Source organism: Colobus angolensis, unplaced genomic scaffold (genome assembly GCF_000951035.1).
Source record: "Colobus angolensis palliatus isolate OR3802 unplaced genomic scaffold, Cang.pa_1.0 Scaffold196, whole genome shotgun sequence".
NCBI classification, from domain to species: domain Eukaryota; kingdom Metazoa; phylum Chordata; class Mammalia; order Primates; family Cercopithecidae; genus Colobus; species Colobus angolensis.
Genome location: NW_012115110.1, coordinates 2,432,769 through 2,451,988, shown reverse-complemented (window position 1 = coordinate 2,451,988; position 19,220 = coordinate 2,432,769). Strand labels below are relative to the sequence as shown.

The window sequence follows — 19,220 nt, the reverse complement described above, 5'->3', positions numbered from 1 at the left end:
GAGCCTGCAGTGAGCTGAGATCCGGCCACTGCACTCCAGGCCGGGCGACAGAGCAAGACTCCGTCTCAAAAAAAACAAAAAAAAAACAAAATACATTTTAGTTTTTTAGTAAATATCAAGTGTGTTTTATATTTACAATGCAGTTGGAATGAAGAAAGTTGAGCTATAATTATTTTCAGATTAACTGATTAAAAAGCCAGGAAATCTGTATGCATCAGCTAAAAACTACCATGATAAATTTATTAAAGTAGTTAATTTAAAAATGTAAAAAATAGTCTTTCATATATTTATTATCTTAAAATATAATAGAGCATATATTAAATAATTTTATACATGTAAAAATTTAACCTTTTGAAATCAATATGGCAACATATGGAGAAAGCTCTAAAGAGAGTCAAAACCTTGAATCATTCAAAACCTCTCTTAAGCATTTATAAAACGGATCTGTTCTCCCAGACGTGATGAAACAAGCTTCCCTGGTGGCATTACCAATGACAGCAAGCAATTTAAAAAACTCTAAACATCTAACGTTAGAGGAAAGAAAGATAAAGAAGTTCATGAATTTATGTATAATATTTATATTACACCTCTTTCCATAAAATGTTTAACACTGCTTATAACAAATATCCATCAAAATAGAAAAACATGTTTACAACAGTTTTACCAAAAAAAGGTATATATAATGCATCAACTATAAAAGTTAGCATTATTTCTGTGAATGAGTTGTGAACTCTTTTTTTTTTTTTTTTTTTTTCTGAGACAGGGTCTCCTCATATCATCCAGGCTGGAGTGAAGTGGTACAAACTTGGCTCACTGCAACCTCCACCCTCCAGGCTCAAGCAATCCTCCCACCTCAGCCCCTAATAGCTGGGACCACAGGTGTGCACCACCACACCCAGCTAATTTTTGTTTTGTTTGTAGAGATAGGGTTTTGTCATATTGCCCAGGGTGGTCTCAAATTCTGAGTTCAAGCCATCCACCCACCTTGGCCTCCAGAGTGTTGGGATTACAGGTGTGAGCCACTGTGCCCAGCCTTGAACAGATCTTAATAGCCTACTTACATCTTAGCTAAGAAAAAAATGTACAGAATTCTAATTATGAGAGAGGAGAAAACATTAAGTTCAAATGGACACAGAGTTTTCTTAGTCCTAAATTCTAAAATAACTTTCTCTTATAGAAGATTTGCCACAAGGACATGAACCAGTATAATAACAAGGGTTCTCTGAAAACATTTAGGCATTATTAAGCAGCCAGCATATTACTGTTTTTGATCCACTAGAACCAATTTTATGTCTTGAGAAATAAGAAAATACAATGATTTCCATTTTTGTTCTCTTACTTTAAAGAACAACTTTATTAAAAGTTCAGGAACAGATTTCATAGCCTCATCCCATATACTATCCACCAATAAAAATTGAGAGATGACATCTCACTTCAAGTCTGAGTAATGGAAGAGGTAAAATGAGGTAGTTCAGATATACATGGACTGATTGGCTAGATCTATTCTTAGCATGTAGAGTCTCTAAATTTTGACTGTACTGCATTGTATTAGTCTATTCTCATGCTGCTAATAAAGACGTACCCAAGACTAGGTAATTAAAAGGCAAGAGGTTTAATTGACTCACAGTTCTACGTGGTTGAGGAGGCCTCACAGCCATGGTTGAAAGCAAGGAAGAGCAAGTCATATCTTACATGGTGGCAAGCAAAAGAGAATGAGAACCGAGCAAAAAAAAGGTTTTCCCTTATAAAACCATCAGATCTCATGAGACTTGTTCACTACCATAAGAACAGTATGGGGGAAACTGCCCCCATGATTTAATTATCTCCCACTGGGTCCCTCACACAACTGGAAATTATGGGAGCTATAAGTCAAGATGAGATTCGGGTGGGGACACAGACAAACCATATCATGCATGTTCCTCATCTAATGACATCTTACGAATCTAATCTCTGTAGCGCAGACGCTTGAATCTGCACACTCTGGTGCTTTTCTGGCACTGCTGTTTTATGTTGCCTAAATTTATGAATGAGAATAAACCTATACATTTCAGAAAACATGGTTCAATGAATACATAATTTTATTTATTCAGATAATGGAGTATTTACTCAGATATTTAAATTATGATTATGAAGACTACTTAGAAAATGTGGTATCTGCAGTAACATCATGATAATTAAATGCAATTGTCAGACTTCTGCAACAATCCCCAGTGACTGTCATGTTCTTTGTATTCATGTCCTTGCACTTAATCCCGTACTTTGAGTGTAGGGTAGACACAGTGACCTACTAACCCGGCAAGTTTCTCTGCCATTCAGGGTGCTGCATCCATGGCTTCTTCACTGTAATCCCAGCTGCAGGGAGGAGGCACCGCTTCCAAATTTGTCCTTCCTTGGGTACTCTCCCTCAGCTAAGGTGATTCTTTTGAGTGCTCTTTATGTTTTCATATTCCTAGTTAGAATTTCTTTACATTGAAAGTCCTCTGTTCAAATTACTGCAGGGCTTTTTTCTCCTGATTGTACCATCCTTGATAAGGAGCTTGTCGATACGAAGTTCTCTTCCAGGATACAGGATTTAGTATCCAGTGTGTGAACAGTGTGAACATACCATAAGGATTGGGTTCCTAATGGCCAGTGAGCACAGAATCAAAATAGGTCTGAGCTGTGGTTCAAGGCTGGTCCAACTTAGTCACAATTGATCACATTGGAGTCCTCTTGTCTTGTAAGGGGCAGCAATTCTTTTTGATAGGAAAGGACACATTCTGGTGGTGAGCTTGCCTTTCTGGTTTGGGGCCTCTGCACAGTATTCTGTTGCTCTGGGAGCTTACAGAATGTTTGGTGCATAGTAAGGCATTTCATGTCACATCACATCACACTTTATAAAAACAGAGACATGACAGTGGGGACGTGACCACAGTGCTAATCTCACCGCACATCACACCCTCAGAAGCATCCAGTCCAGAGTAATGGGACAGCCTGCAAAGATGCATCTTCTGGGTCAGCTTAGAGGTAATGTCCTGTGAGTATGAGGGGTCATTTTTTAAAATTCAGTGTAGGTGCTAAGTCAATGACCATTTCATGTGCTACATTTCCAACAGATAAAATCATTAGGTTTCAGCAGAAGTGGCCTTGTCAGTCATCATATCCACTTGTGAATGTATGATTTTCATCTAGACAGTTGAGATTTCTGTGGATTTTAGAGGTACTGATTTCCAGAGGACACACTTAGAATTCTACTGAATGCAAAACTCCAGCCACCAGGTGGGCAGTTCAGACTGCTTGTGCCAAAGGAAGGGAATCCTCTTACAGAATGACTGATTCCCAATATGGCATTTCTTGTGACATCACATCAGACCAAATGGCCCACTTGATAGAAAGGGAGGTGCCACAGTGCACATGCCAGGCCACCTAGAAGAGGTCCTACCACTGCAGCAAGGTAGCTGCCCCTGCCGCCAGGAGGATGTGCAATCACTTCTACGTGGAACTGGGGAGAAATAAGCTTGACACGTGGTATCCACGTGGTGTTTCTTAGGACTTTCTTCTCCAGTTTTAATAGTGAATGGAACCATCCCCTGAGAAGAGCATTATAAACACTGACTCAGACCTCCAAGGACAGGAGCTGGCTCATGGCCCAGGCAAACCAGAAAAGATGCTAGCTAAGTGGGATGAGAGCCTCATATGGGAAGAAGGAAAAGCTATGAGCATCATTTGCAGATTGAGGCTGGCTCTAGTGGCAGAGACTGTAGTTCAGTCCAGAAAATTTCCTCTGCTAAGTTTCCCCAGGAAGAGATGCTAGTAGCCCCCTGGGTGAGCTGCTCCCAGGTCTCACATGTAGCGAGCCTATCAGAAAGGCCACAACAGTGGGCTCTTAAGGGTGCTGGGCTCCACCTCCCAGATCCCCTTCTAGAACAGAAGGAGTCCATTTCCCTGGCTGCTGAAAACATTTTGGGCTGGTAGCTCCTCAGGAATTGCCTTGGCTGAGAGTCACCTTGCACAAGGTCCTGCTGCCTTCTGAGCAGCCCTCAGACAATGACTGGCTAATGCAGTAGCATAGAGGCTCTGTCTCCTCATGCCAACTCTGGACCACTCTTAGGGGGCATCTTAGATGTAAAGTCTGCTCCCTGTAGGGTTAGCAGAGATCTCACTGGGGCTGCACCTCAACCCAACTTCTTCCTCTGCCCAATTCTCCTTTCTTCCCCTCCATTCATAGGTATTGATCCTGTGATCACTCCCTAAAAAACTTCCAGGATGTTCATCTGTATCTAAGAGGCTCCTTCCCAGTGAATCCTGGCTGTACATTAGGATTTTTAAAAACATCTGATACAAATGAAAATGTGAAATTTTTATTTTTTTTATTCAAATAAATCTATGGCTATGACATAACCTTTTCAAAATGTATAAAGGAATACGTTTTCTAAAACATAATTATAAAATTCATCTATCTTGTAGAGAGAAAAAGAGAACTGAGTCTAGCTAGGCAGATTAGAATCTAAGGGATGGAAAGAAAGTAAGTCAAACTCTCCATCTCCTCCCCACACACCCACACACAATTTGCAAAGGGATTAGTTATTTAAATGTTAAATCCAGAAAAAGAACAAAAAATCATTTATTTATTAGAAGTTAAAAGGCCAAGTTAAGTATGCAACCAAAACCCAAACCAGAAACTACAGAATAAAAGATTTAGAGTCGTGTCTACAGAAATTTGACATTATTATATGATGATATTATCCAAAATCAAATTAAAAAAACAATAAATGTGACTCATAAATGTTAATATCATTAATACACAAAGATGTTCTGCAAATAATTAAGAAAGATAGAATCTGAAAATATAATTAAGAATGAGAATAAACAATTCAGAATTTTAAAAATAACCAACGCAAATACTATCAACCCTGAAATTGATTAATCTCAGTGATGATCAATGGGGTATACATTTCAAATATAAATGTGAAATTGTTGCCACCTATCAAGTTGGAAAAGATTAAAACAATGAAAATGTTTATGCTTTCCCAGTTTATAGTTAAACACCTGTATTAGGCCATTTTTACACCACTATAAAGAACTTCCCAAGACTGGGTAATTTATAAAGGAAAGAGGTTTAATTGACTCACAGTTCCACATGGCTGGGGAGGCCTCAGGAAAGCTGCAATCATGGTGGAAGGGGAAGCAGGCGCACTTTACATGGTGGCAGGTGTGAGAGAGAGAGAGAGCATGTCAGAGCATAGGAAAAGCTACCATTTATAAAACCATCAGATCCTGTGAGAACTCATACACTATCGCAAGAACAGCATGGGGGAAAATGCTCCCATTATACAACCACCTCTCACAAGGTCCCTCCTTTGACAGGTGGGAATTATAGGAATTACAATTCAAGATAGAAATGGGTGGGAACCTAGAGCCAAACCCTATAAACACAACTGGAATGTGAAGGTGTAGAATTTTGAGAGGTGTAGTAGAAACAAAAGCAGTAGAAAGAAAACATTTTTCAGCCTTGTGTCTCAAGTACGTTTGACATAGCCTTATTTTTAATGCTAAAGCCTAAAGACAAATGAACAAAGCAATAAAAAAAGAGCTGCGGATATAAATCAGTCCATATCTATGGCTACAGAAATTTGAAATAATTTTGTAGCAAAATATTCAATTGTTTGAAAAAATTTACATTAGTTATTTAAAATTTGTTTTTAAAATAGCATGGTATCATTTTGAATATCATTCACCTTTTCTCCATCACTTCCTTCACATCACCCCCACCAGGTGACATCCCACAATGAGCACAGCCTCACTGATCCCATGGGGCACATGTGCTAGGCAAAATCTTGCTCAACAGAAAACTCACTCTTGGTGATAAGTCACTGTTCTATTTAATCTGCTCTGTTGGAGCTGGGAGCTCAGTGGGCACTTGCAAGGAAGCTGGTGTTGGGCACCTTGTCCATTCTTAAGGATGAAAATTTGCCCAGTTTTTGGGTAAACACAGGCCAGCTGTCTTGGGGTGACAAAAAGTCCACCATCCCATGACTTTCAGGTAGGTTTGGGTTCTTCGTTTTACTTGGGTCTTTACCTCGGTTCCTGACTCTCAGATTCAGATCATGTTCATTTCTTTGGTTAATCGCAATGGGATTAGTAAGGGTCAAATGCAGGTGTATGCACTCATTTTAAGTCCCCTGAGTGTGATGAGGTAACAATCCCAGGAGAGGAGTAAAATGGTCTTAATTTACAAATGAGGAAACTGCAGGAGGCACAGAGATTTCACAATGGGGCTAGAAAGACTTTCCTGGGCCAGTACCCTCAATCGAGCTATACAAGGCTCTCTAAACAAACAACAACAAAGATCTCACTCATTTAGATCCAGACATTCTCAGAGGCGATGATTTGTAGCCATAGGGTAAACAGTGGGGGGAGAGGCAACAATGATCTTGTCTGGGGTCTGGATCTTCCATTCTGTACCTAAACTGTGTGACTCTCCATGTTGGGTTTCAGGAGACGGCACTGAGGAAGAAAGCTAAGAGGGTTATCTTGGCTTCCAAATAATGGTACTGAATGGATGGCGTGAAGTTGGAAATGTGAATAAACAGATGGCCTTCTTCCCTCTGTGTCTCTGTGACACTTCTCACTTTATAAGGAAAAGAGTCATTGCATTTAGGGACCACTTGAATCCAGCATTGCCTCATCTGAACTCGATTAAGTTTTTTTTAAATGTTTTTATTTGATTGTTTGTTTGTTTGGTTGGTTGGTTAGTTTTCAAAGACCCTGTGTGCAAATAAGAGCCCATCCACATGTACTGGGGGTTTGGACTTGAACATGTCTTTTTAGGGTGACACAATTCAACTCACTAGAATGAAGGAGAAAGGAGGTGATACAAACACAAGACGAAAGCTCTGTCTCCAATGCCCTGTGGTTAGAAAAGCGTCGGATTCCTTTATGGAATAGAACTGGCCGTGAAATAAGAACTTTCCCACGAGAGACAGTTGGCTAGTTCTCTACGTTAATTACAAATCTGTCTGCATATTGGAAATTTTTCACTTCAGTTGAGCCCCTTGTGTCCATAGTGTAGATTCGAAGAATTCCACCAGGAGTTGAAAACCACACACACTTGAATTAGTTCTATCAAACCGATGTTTCTGGTTGCTCACAGCTGCCTGATGGTAGCTACAGGAGTCTAGCAGGTCTTACTCTTTCACCTCCCTTACTACATTAATTCAAATTAATTAGTTCATTAGCCACCCAGGTGGATCCTTTGTCAGGCACCAAGGTAAATACTTAAAGAGAAGTTTGAATCCCCTTTTATTTCACTTATGTCATGAAAAACACACAAACAGAAAAAAAAAAAAAACTATTTGAGGATATTTTCCCTTTGGTGTTTCACATTAGGCGAGTGGTTGGGATGGTGTCAAAAGGCCTTTGTGAATGTCACACAGTCGCTGGGTTTTGCAGTGTACACAGATGTCTACAGGAGCCTCTTAGTTCCTAAGGATTCCCACAAGTTATTCAGAGACAAAGAAATAGATCAGTGTCCTTTGGCATTCATTTTAACTCCCAACGCAAGTTACACTTTTCTGTATATTTGAATCTGCTTTTACATTTTTTAGATACTATTTGTAGTTCTCTTGCAGCACACCAACACGGCACAAGTATACATATGTAACAAACTTGCACGTTATGCACATGTACCCTAGAACTTAAAGTATAATACAAAAAAAAAAAAGAAATACCTAGTTTTCATTAAAATCTCTCTAGTTAGTTCTTTTTCTGGGAGAGGATTCTGAATTTTTTTTGAATGCAGTTATGATATTGGAACTATGTTTTTATAAATAGGTTTGTCTGGTTTTCATTTAAATAATTTTTATTAGAAAAATAATGACATGCTATTTTGAAATACCTCCTTGCAATACTTTTTATCCCATCATTATTTGCTTCTTTACTTTGTTCACTGAGTAAATTATTTTCTTCTTGACTTTGTTCAGCTTATAATTTGCAACACAATAATTACTGTGTCATATGTATTAATCTACATAATCACTCATGTTTAGAAAAACAATTTTGTAGGCCACGATTATTTTCAAAAATATTTCTTCATGTAAGAAATAATGTAAACTCATTGTCATTTTCTAGATGGAAGTTATTTTAAAACCATTTCTTAACTAATCTATATATAGCCTTAACTAATTTATATATTCCTCCCTTAATGTGAACTTCTGTCTTCAATAAATACTAAGTTGCCATGTGTACTTGGTCTGTAGCTGGGCTCCTTGCTCTGTCAGTGTATCTTTTAATTCTTCTTTAGTATGAACAGTTTTAGTTACTGCTGTTTCGTTTTGTATATTATTAGCGAGTGGCAAGTTCCTATTCTTCCTGTGTTCAAAATGTTCCTGCCTAGTTCTGAATTATCCAGAACACTTTGAATTTTCAACTTCCAAAAATGGTGGAAATTTTGATTGAGATTGTCTTTAATTTACTTAGTTATGTGAAGAAATCAATACATTTAACATACTGGTCTTCAAATATTTTATGTTTTCAGAAAGATTTTTATAGGTTTACACATGTAGTTATTTGTATATCTGCTTCATTTATGGGCTTTAGAGGAATTTTTTAGGACTTTGGTTTCTATCAATGGCATGGCTGCAACTGTAACCCAGGTCTTCAAGATTCCCCTTTTCTGAGGTTCATATGTATAGACATTTTATGTAGAGGATGATGATGGGCCAGCATCGGCAAGACATATTTTACTGGAAGATTCATATTTTCAGTTCCCTAAAGAGAAGGTCTGGCAAATTGATGATCAAAAGTGTAATAAAATGTATTTGTGTAGCACTTTCCCTTGGGGACATGTCTAAGGAACTAATTCAAGTGAAAAATCACTCTGATTCTGGAAACCTACTGAAAAAAATTAAGTAGTTCTCATACAATGGAATGCACCTCTAGCCCCAGGTATAGGAGGCCCTGTGATGGGAGCCGGGGATGAGAGGTTCAGACATGTGACTTATTTCATTTCTTTATGATTTAATAAAATAACAAAAAGTTTCAAAATTAAGGGAATGTTTCTTCACTTCTGTACAGTAGGCATGTAAAACATTGCAATTTGTTTACTGCATTACATACACAATGTATGCAAACTAAGTACACATTGTACCCCAAGGCTAATTTGGATCTAGTGGTAATATAGGCAATAGTTTGATGCATTGTGTGTGTTTTTCCTCTGCATATTTTCTACCCCTATGTTCTGGCTCATGGGATGATGAAGATATGAAAATTTGACTATGGTGCTGACAAGCCCAGATGGCACCTCCAGGAGCTCCCCATGCCCTGCTCTGTGAGCCTCAAGCTTATGCTGGGCTGCTGCTTCCCTAGCTTTCTGAGTCATTCCACATGCCAGGACAATGGTTTATTCTCAGGCTATTTTGTTCTATTATTATACCAAGAATCTAGATCTTTAACTGATATGGGTTCCTTAAAAAAATGCATCTTGGTCAGACATGGTGGCTCTCGCCTGTAATCCTATCACTTTGGGAGATTGAGCAGGTGGATCACTCGAGTCCAGAAGTCCAAGACCAGCCTGCACAGCATGGGGAAACCCCGTCTCTATGAAAAGTACAAAAATTAGCTGGGTATGGTGGTGCACGCCTATGCTCCCAGACACTTGGGAGGCTGAGGTGGGAGGATCACCTGAGCCAGAGAAGTCAAAGCTGTGGTGAGCCATGATTGTGCCACTGCACTCCAGCCTGGGTGACGGAGTGAGACCCTATCTCAAAAAATTTAAAAAAACACATAAAGAATAAATAAATGTGATTCTTTGCTTAATGTTATGCCTCTTGTTCCCTTCCAGGGCGGGGCTGGGTGAAGCCCGTACGTTTATGTGTATAAAGCAGGGCAACTGTGAAACCCTGTTCTCTCTTCCTGATGGATCTTCAATCTACCTCACAGGAAGGGAATGGCAGGCAGCCAAAGAAAGCTGGCCTCTGCTCTTTCTCCTTTTGATAATCACTTTCCCATTCTAGAATTCTGCTACTCTAGTATTTTCACCTGTCCGTGAGCTCTTGGCTACAACAATTTGTTTCTGTACTGTTTTACAATAAGGCATACTATTTTGAAAATAGCTGCTCTATCTGAATTTCTTATGCCAATGGACTTTAAAAATCTTTATCTGTTTTCTAAATTTCCTTTGATGTGCCAGTGTGTATTTGTTTTATAATGGCAAAATAATATAAATTTGCGTAATGAGCTTGCCAGGAGTACTGAATGTTAGTGTCCTCCGTGAAATAGCAACAAGAGGACGACTAGCCCAGAAATCCAGGTACCCCTCGCGTTGCCCAAGACAGACGAGAGGTGGTTTCTAGAAAAGTCTGTCTGGGGTATCTGCACGCTTCTCTCCAACACTTTCTACATAGGGTTTTTGTTTCTGTTTGTTTCTTTTTTGTTTTACTTTTATCTTGAAACTGTAAAACAGGATTAGTAGGGAAAAAGTGAACTCCATCCATTGGATAAACCACAGCCACAGTATCTGTTAGTACTAAGTTGAAAATAGAGTCACAATTCCACAGTACAAACTGGATGCACCCAGGGGTCAGTTCAGTGTGGCTGGCTACAGATCCAGCATCACGACTGAGCTGATGCATCGTCCGGCCTCCCAGTTTTCCTTCTGATCACTGATCACAGCTCACGATGGCTTTGTTCATTCATTTTTATTTGTTGTTGCTGTTGTTTCTGTTCAGTCCCTATGGACAGAAACCAATTCTGTCATCTTGCTCGTCAGCCACTTTCTCACACAGATTAGGCCACCTCAATCCCCACCCTCCTTCACTCTTTTGATCCCGCTTTGCTTTTTATTTTTTCTTTGTAATACTTGATGCTCCCTGACATAAGTTAATCAGCTTCTTCTTCATGCCTTTCCTGGCCCCTGAGCAGGGCATGAGCTCCGAAATTACAAGAGCTCTGTCTCCCCAGCACCCGCTCCAGCCCAAGGCACACTGGATGTTGTGGTAATAAGTGTTTAATAAGCATGTGCTAAGAAGCCCATTGTGCACTTCAGGTTCTGGATTAGTTCTAGACTGTGTCCTATTTAATTGTTCACTTTCTTCAGAATCAAAGAAATGAGAGCAGGAAAGGCAGAAGGGAAACTGACTGCTACAAGTAAATACCAGAAAGATTCCTAAGAAACTGAAAACTGCGTGGGCAGAGGGCCTAGTGTGGATTAGGTAAGTGGACCCCAAGGTGAGAGGGAGAGGTTTTCAACCATGTGAACACATCACATATTTAGCAGCCAACAGAAATGATTCTTGTAGGAAGATACTAGGCTGTGATAGTTTCTATCTGACCGCATCATGCTGGCTCCGTGCATCCACAAATGTGTCTTCCTGTCCTGGCACTCCTGTTAAGCAAGAATAATTCTGTGTAAAACTCACTCTCAGCCAGCACTTTGGGAGGCCAAGGCTGGCAGATCACCTGAGGTTGGGAGTTTGAGACCAGTCTGACCAACATGGAGAAACTCCATCTCTACTAAAAATACAAAGTCAGCCGGGAGTGGTGGCTCATGCCTGTAACGCCAGCTAATCGTGAGGCTGAGGCAGGAGAATTGCTTGAACCCAGGAGGCAGAGGTTGCGGTGAGCTGAGATCACACCATTGCACTCCAGCCTGGCCAACAAGAGCAAAACTCTGTCTAAACAAACAAACAAACAAACAAACAAACAAACAAAAAAACCTCACTCTCACCCACCTTGAATTGGATGTTTTCCTTTGAGAAAACACAAAAGTGCTATAGTACTGAATGAATGATTGACTTTATATGTTCACTTTATATCCAAAGTATGTCACAATTATTCTTATTTTACCCACAATGTAACGCTAGGCTTTCCCCACATTGACTTCTTTGTGGAGGTTCATAAAAAGTTAGCCATATTATCTTCAGTTCATCCTTAACCTTTCCACCAGTTAACCTTTCCACCAGTTAACCTTTCCAAATGCTTCTTTAGCCCTTTGTTACAATGATTTTCCAGTTCCTGCAGAATAAAGCCCTGGCTTCTTAGGCCAGGATTTAATGCTCTCCGAATTTGGTCTCAGACAACCAAGCCAAATGTCTGGGATCCTGCTTCACTCAAGGATAGCACATTTCCTGCCTGCCTGACACCACAGACTGGCTCTACAAAGGCACGCAGCACCCTGTCTGTGCTCACAAAGCTGCTAGACAAGCACCCCATCCTTGCCAGTACAGTGCAGTGGCAACACTGTGACCGTGGCTGCAGCTTGGGCTGTGGGCCCAGCACTAATAACTGAGTTTCCATTGTCTTCTTGTTACCAGTGAAACCGGGAATATCTTTACACTGTCAGCTGTCAGACAGTTAGTTCATCAGAAGGTAGCCAAGCTGATTTGAGATCCAAAACCATGTCCTCCAAAGCAGAACCGAAGAGCCCCAGTTCACAGGGGCATGTGTTCAAAAAGAGGGCCTAATTGACTGGGACCAGAATGAATCCTCAGTGTGGTGTGGGAGCCCAACGGGTGGAGTCGCCTGGGGCTGAATCAACAGACTCCAGCAGCCAAGGTGAAGGGGGCGGGAGCCTTCTCTGATGTCTCTCTGGCCCCATCCGTAGGTGCCACATTAGTTCTGGATGCCTCATTCAGAGAGCATTAAACAAACAAAGCACAATCCAAAAGCCATGGCCAGGACAAGTAGCCAGAGAATGCTTGGGAGAGGAAAGGTGGAGGCCGTGACAGCTGTTTAGCTGTTCAGAGAAATGGAACAATGAACATAGTCCCCCTTCTGAGTATTGGGAGGAATCATTTGGAGAAGCAGCACTGCGTCCATCTCTGGATGGGCTGAATGGATGTGTCAGGTTCAAGTCCTGGGGCAGGAAGCCCAGGTATGATCGGAAGCAGAACTGTCTGAGGATGGGGAGGTCCCAGTAGTGAGAGCTGTCACTGGAGGCCTCAGAGTACAGCCTTGTGACTGCCTGGCAGGGGTAATGGGGGCGCTGAAAAGAGCTTTGAAGTTGTCTTACCCAAATCTCATCAGATGAAGACTTGTCTCCTTCAGAGATTCCTTGCTTCCCTAATTAAGTTGACCTTTGTAACATGCATCACTCTCCTCCTCAGTCCTCAAACAGGTCCTCCCTCTGAAATCTTCCCTCTTCCCTTAAGAGAGACCCTGCCCTCATCCAGACAATCTGATTCACTCTCCATCCATGCTCTGACCTGTCCATCAGTTCTACCTCCAAGCACACCATAAATTCAGCCCCTTTTCCTCTCCTGTGGCGGTAGTCAGGTCACCCTTGCAGCTCTCTGCAAACATGGCAGATACTCCCAGGGGGCCTAACTGCTCCCTGCTCCACCCTCCCTTCCACAATGCAGGCTCCACACAATGCCGCCTGGATTAAAACACTCTCCTGACTTCCCGTTAGCCTAGAGATAAACCTGAACTTCTCCCCTGCCCCCAGGACTACAGGGTGGACTCAGACCCACCCCTTTAGTTCCATCCTGGGCCACCCTCCACTCACTCCCTTGTCCAGCCCTCTCCCACGCCCACACTGGCTTCTCTTAAGTCCTTGAGGAGCCAGGTTGTTCCAGTCATCAGATCAGTGCAATTGATGATGGCTCTGGTGGAATGCACCTCCTTCCACTGGACTCAGCTGGTTCCTTCTCAGTCGTCAGATCACAGCATCCAGGTCACCGGCCCAGCCCAGGGTCCCCCACCACCCTCTGTAAGGGCAGCCCTTCCTCCATCATCCTGTCTCCCAGCCTCCCAGTTTTCCTTCCCATCATGTATCACAGCTCATGATGGCTTTGCCCATTGGTTTGATTTGTTGTTGCTGTTGTTTTGTTTGGTCCCTATGGGCAGAAACCAATTGTGTCGTCTTCCCCATCAGTCACTTTCCCACACAGGTCAGGCCACCCTGATCCCCGCCCTCTGTCACTCTTCTGATCCCACTTTGCTTTGTTTGTTTTTTCTTTATAATACTTGATGCTTCCTAACATAATTTAATCAACTTCTTTCTGACTTCCCTGGTGCCTCAGCAGGTCATGAACTCTGAAGGTACAAGAGCTCTTTCTCCTGAACACCCACTCCAGCCCAAGGCACACACAATGCTATGGTAGTAAGTGTTTGATGAACATGTGCTACATGACCAGATGTGGTAGGAGAGCTTCTTTGGTGCTTGGTGGCAGGCATCACGTGCAACAGATACCTGGAAAGTATTTAAGTATTTATTAAATAAGTGTATATATGGCTATATGGATAACAAAACATCTTCTTGGTTACCAGCATAGTTTGAAGCTTTCTTTTTTTCTTTTTTTTTTTTTTTTGAGATGGAGTTTTGCTTTGTTGCCCAGGCTGGAGTGCAGTGGCGTGATCTCGGCTCACTGCAACCTCCACATCCCCAGTTACGACTATTCTCCTATCTTAGGCTCCTGAGTTCCTGAGTAGCTGGGATTACAGGTACCTGCCACTACGCCCAGCTAATTTTTGTATTTTTAGTAGAGATGGGGTTTCACCATGTTGGCCAGGCTGGTCTTGAACTCCTAACCTCACGATCCTCCCACCTCAGCCTCCCAAAGTGCTGGGATTACAGGCGTGAGCCACCATGTCAGGCCAATTTGTAGCTTTCAATGGAGCTGTGGAAAAGATTGAAGATTTGGAGCTGGAAAACCCTACAGTCCTGTCCTAACCCTATGTTTTACTCTGTGGGATGTTGGGAAAGCCATGCCAGGCTGCAGGGTTGCCACCTTTGAAATGGGATGATGACATAACGCTGTCCCACAGTTGTTGGGAGGATCAAGCAGAAGAGGACGTGTGGCTCCTCCTTTGACCCTCTTGACAATGTTTTGTCTAACGTGAGTGATGATTTTCTTCAAATTATCAAGTAAATTCAAACTGAATTCTCCTGTGGCTATTTTTAAAATCCATATGTGTCAAAAAATTTTAGTCACAAAAGACTTCTCATAACTTCTCTGAAAAATTCTGGGCCTTTTTCTACTTTATAAGTTGATGCATACCCAGACATAATCAATTCTATTTAATAGGATCCCGAGGAAAGCGTGTCAGAATGGTATCTAGTGTTGCTGCTATTAAAAAAAAAAAAGACCAAAAGGCAATTAAAAAAAAACTGGAAATCTAGCATGTGGCAAATAGAGAAGCTTCAGGAATCACTCTTGATTTGAGGCTAATCTGGTTACTTCCTCTCAGTATTGAAAGCATGAAATTGAGTCCCATTAGATTTGAATGGCATCTGTATGACAGAATGTATTTATTTTCCTCTCACTAGTATAAACGTATTTGACACTAATGCAGTGGGATTGGAATATTAAATCCTCTCTCCACTTTTATTTAAGCTAAAAATGGGCTGCTGCAGAGTGTGCTAAAGAGCTGTGGATTTTCAGCCTGGAAATAAAAGGTCAGAGAAGGAAAGAGAAGGGCAGGATGTAGCCAAAATGTCTGCCATGGTGATGGGATCCCCCTTGGAGGCTGTGTGGCCTGGTCTGTCTAGCAGCAAGAATAGTAGTCACATCGTAGGACCACGGAGTGTTGGGTGAGGAGGAAGGGTGTGCAGGGACCAGACAGGGCATACACTGTCTTTGAAAATGTAGGGTGAAAGGATTGAACTGGCAGAGGGAATAAACCACAGCCAAGCCTGCTGTAACCTCCCACTTGGAATCTGGCTTAGCTGAAAGTCGTCCCCACACAGAACACACAGGTGTCAATGCTTTTCTTTGTCAGGGAAAGAGGAGACTCAATTAGAAAAATGCATCTAAGAAGACCTCTTGGGGTCTGACACAAACTCTTCTTTCAGCCAAAAGACACTGACATCCAATTCACAGCTTCTTTAGGAACCCCTGTGATGACATTGTGTGGCAGCCCAGGAATGTCTAAGAATTTAGTTCCAGTCTGCTAGCAGAGAGCCGTCTCCCACACTTGCCAGCCCACACGGTGTGAACACACCATGAATCATTTCTGGGCTTTCTTTTGGCCCCTACCACTTCGCTTGGGGCCCTTTCCAAGTCTCATTCAGTAGGCTGTCCTGTGTCCAAAATACTTTCCGAAACCTTTTCAAAATCCCATAAAACATGGATATGGCAGTTATGGGAAGCAGGACGCCAAATTGCATGCAGTTAAAAGCGTAGAAACAGCCGCTGTTAAGCCTTCAAACATCTGAATGGCGGGATCGTGTTTAATGATGGAAAGATGAATAAAGATTTAGGTCAAGATCAGCGTACAGGCTTAAATACTACATACAGCACAAAGGAAAACACCTGGAAGTTTGCAGGAAAAAGTAATACAAGGAGAACCCATTTTGCAGATTCGAAATTCTTAATAAAAACCGTCCTCTGATTTAGCCTATTATCCAATGATTTGCACATGTTCGTGACATTGGCTTCAGAGACCGTCCTCAGGCGATTGAGAAGGCAACACCTGCTTTTTGTTAGACAATTACGCAGATTACAGCAGATTATATTTAGAAGTGTTATCCCTGCTGTAGTGATTTCGCAGCTGAACAGACTAAGGCAATGATAAAGAGGAGCTGGATGGATAAACAAAACTTTCATCTCCAATGTTTGGGTAAGGATGTTCAGGAGGTAGAGAAAATTAAAGGAAAGAGTCAGAAATTACCAGCAAAAGATAAATTATGGCATTTTAACTACAATTTTCTTAACATTTTGGTTGAAAATTCATATACATATATATGTATATATGTGCATGTATACATACCCACAAACACATGTATACATATGTTATAATCCACAATTCCTGTGTTTGACTTTTAAAAGTAAGAAGTAGTTTTTAAAAAATCATGTAGTTCTTTATGTTCACGTCAACCAATTCATTTCAGTCTGTCAAAACTAAATTTATTTTGTTTGTATTATTTGTCAAGTCAAACCTGTAAGTTTAGACAATGCCCCCTATGCAATGAGAATGGGCTGTGCCTGCAGTTGTCAGTTGAGCGCATGGTGGGCCCGGAAAATCCAAAGAGAGTGAACGCAAGGGACATTTTTCACCTGAGCAAGAAAATGGGGGCCAGTGATTTATGCACTAATTTCCTGTTGCTGCTATAATAAATTGCCATAAAGAAACCTGAAATGTATTGTTTCCCTGTTCTGAAGGCTAGAAGTCTGAAGTGAGTTTCACTAGGCGAAACTCAAGATGTCAGCAGGGCCCGCTCCCTCCAGAGGCTCTGGGGAAACATCCATTTCTCGGCTCTTCCAACTTCTGGTGGCTCTGGTATTCCTTGGTGGCCGCATCCTTCGATTTCCATGGTCCTATCATCTCCTTCTCTTCTGGGTGTGTGTTACCACTCATCTATAATAAGTGATTGCATTTAGGGTCCACCCAGATAATCCAGGATCATTTTCCCATGTCAAAATTATTCATCACAAAGCTCCTTTGTTTGCCGTGTAAGCTAGTATATGCAGTCTCCAGAGATTAGCTGCTGATTAAATTTTTTGGGAGAAAGGTCATTTTGTCACAAATGATTGTCTTTTAAATAACAAAATCATGTCAAGATTCCTTTTTAGAGCCTTAGGTGTAACTGTGTCTGACGAGTATTATATATCTTTGAATCTTGTATGTAAATGTACAATCTCATCTGAAACGGTAGGACCGAGACGCCATTCTACAGATACAGTTGCTGGAAACCGACAGAAGAGTCTTCCGGTTGACGGGGTAAAAATTGGCATCCATTTCTCTTACACAGTAGTTCAGAATGTTCCGTAACTCTGTGACGCTACGTGCTTTACTGTGTATCAAACTTGTCCAACCCATGAATAGCAGGCCGCACGTGGCCCGGGACAGCTTTGAATGAGGCTCAACATGGCTTTGAATGCAACCCAATACAAATTTGTAAACTTTCTTAATATATCATAAATTTTTTTTGTGATTTTTTTTTAAAGCTCATCAACTATCATTAGTGTTAATGTATTTTATGTGTGGCCCAAGACAATTCTTTTTCTTCCAAGGTGGCCCAGGGAAGCCAAAAGATTGGACATCCCTGTTATATGTGTTTTCCTCCAAGTATGATGTCTTTGGGTTAGATTTCTGAAAAAGTAGAATCATAGTCAAGGCTCTGAATTGCTCTACTTATCTAGTAACCATGGCCAAGCCGTTGGCTTTCATGGCCTGGTTTTCACATGCCAGTGGGCAGTGATCAATTCAAGAGGACGATATGATGCTTGGTATGGTGCCAGGTCCAGCTCTTCTTTTTTAAGATGAAAAAAGTGAAAAGTCAAAACTTCTGGAATTTTTTTTGAATGCTTCGAATCTGTGATGCCAACCACCGCAATTTTGGGAGCTACGAATCGATGTGGAGGAACATGCTATCTGCCGTCCTCTAAATGCTTAAACAGTGTGGGGACCTGGTCTTGCACCTCCTCACAGAAATGCCACAGGTTAGGGCAACACAATAACACCTGTCTCTCCTCATATGAAGAGCATTTCTTTTTACAATTAATGTTTTTGAGAGGTGCTTTCCAGGCACATGACCAAAAAGTGTCATTTATCTCTCCCTTGAGAATTATCATAAATTTAAGTCTCTTTTCATGATATTCCCAGTAAAGGATGCAAGGATTCTGGCCTGGGTGTGTTAAATTTACCAGTAAGAGTGTTAAATGTCACCAGCCTGGCTGACATGGTGAAACCCCATCTCTACTCAAAATTCAAAAACTAGCCAGGCATGATGGCAGGTGCCTGTAATCCTAGCTCCTCTGGAGGCTGAGGCAGGAGAATAGCCTGAACCTGGGAGGCAGAGGTTGCAGTGAGCAGAGATTGTGCCACTGTACTCAATCCTGGCTGACAGCGTGAGACCCTGTCTCAAAGAAAATTAAAAAAGTGTTAAATGTGATGTTTGTTCTGTAAACTCTTGTTAGGGTTTTAAAAGACTTAATGAATGTCTTCCCTACCCCCACATTTGAATTAATTAATGCATAGGGAAGAAGCCAAAGAGACAGACAACAAAATCACTGCCTTTATTACTAATCAGGCTGTTTGCGCAGAATGGCTCCCTCCTCTGCAAAAGTGGGCTTCCTGTTCAGCGACCCTGCATTGAACCCAACCAGTTATTGATGAACTGAAGACTTCAGCCTTCCCTGCCCTTGAAAATTTATGATGCAGATAATCCAAGAATAGATTATATTTCAGATTTCCAAATAAACAGAGAACAAAAGGACAAACAGGTTTGGCCCTAATTCTTTCCTTAATACAGCCAATCAAATAATTGACTCTGTTTTCTATTTAGGAGGGTTGAGTAG

General features: G+C 41.4%; 1 long non-coding RNA gene across 1 annotated transcript in view; it reads right to left on the bottom strand.

The window, feature by feature from the left end:
- The window catches only part of LOC105510951, a 27,589-nt gene extending 24,822 nt beyond the window's left edge, over positions 1-2,767 (bottom strand). The window contains exon 1 of the long non-coding RNA XR_001001639.1: positions 2,606-2,767. This is a non-coding gene — a long non-coding RNA (uncharacterized LOC105510951). The remainder of the gene's footprint in view (positions 1-2,605) is intronic.
- Positions 2,768-19,220: the final 16,453 nt, after the last annotated feature.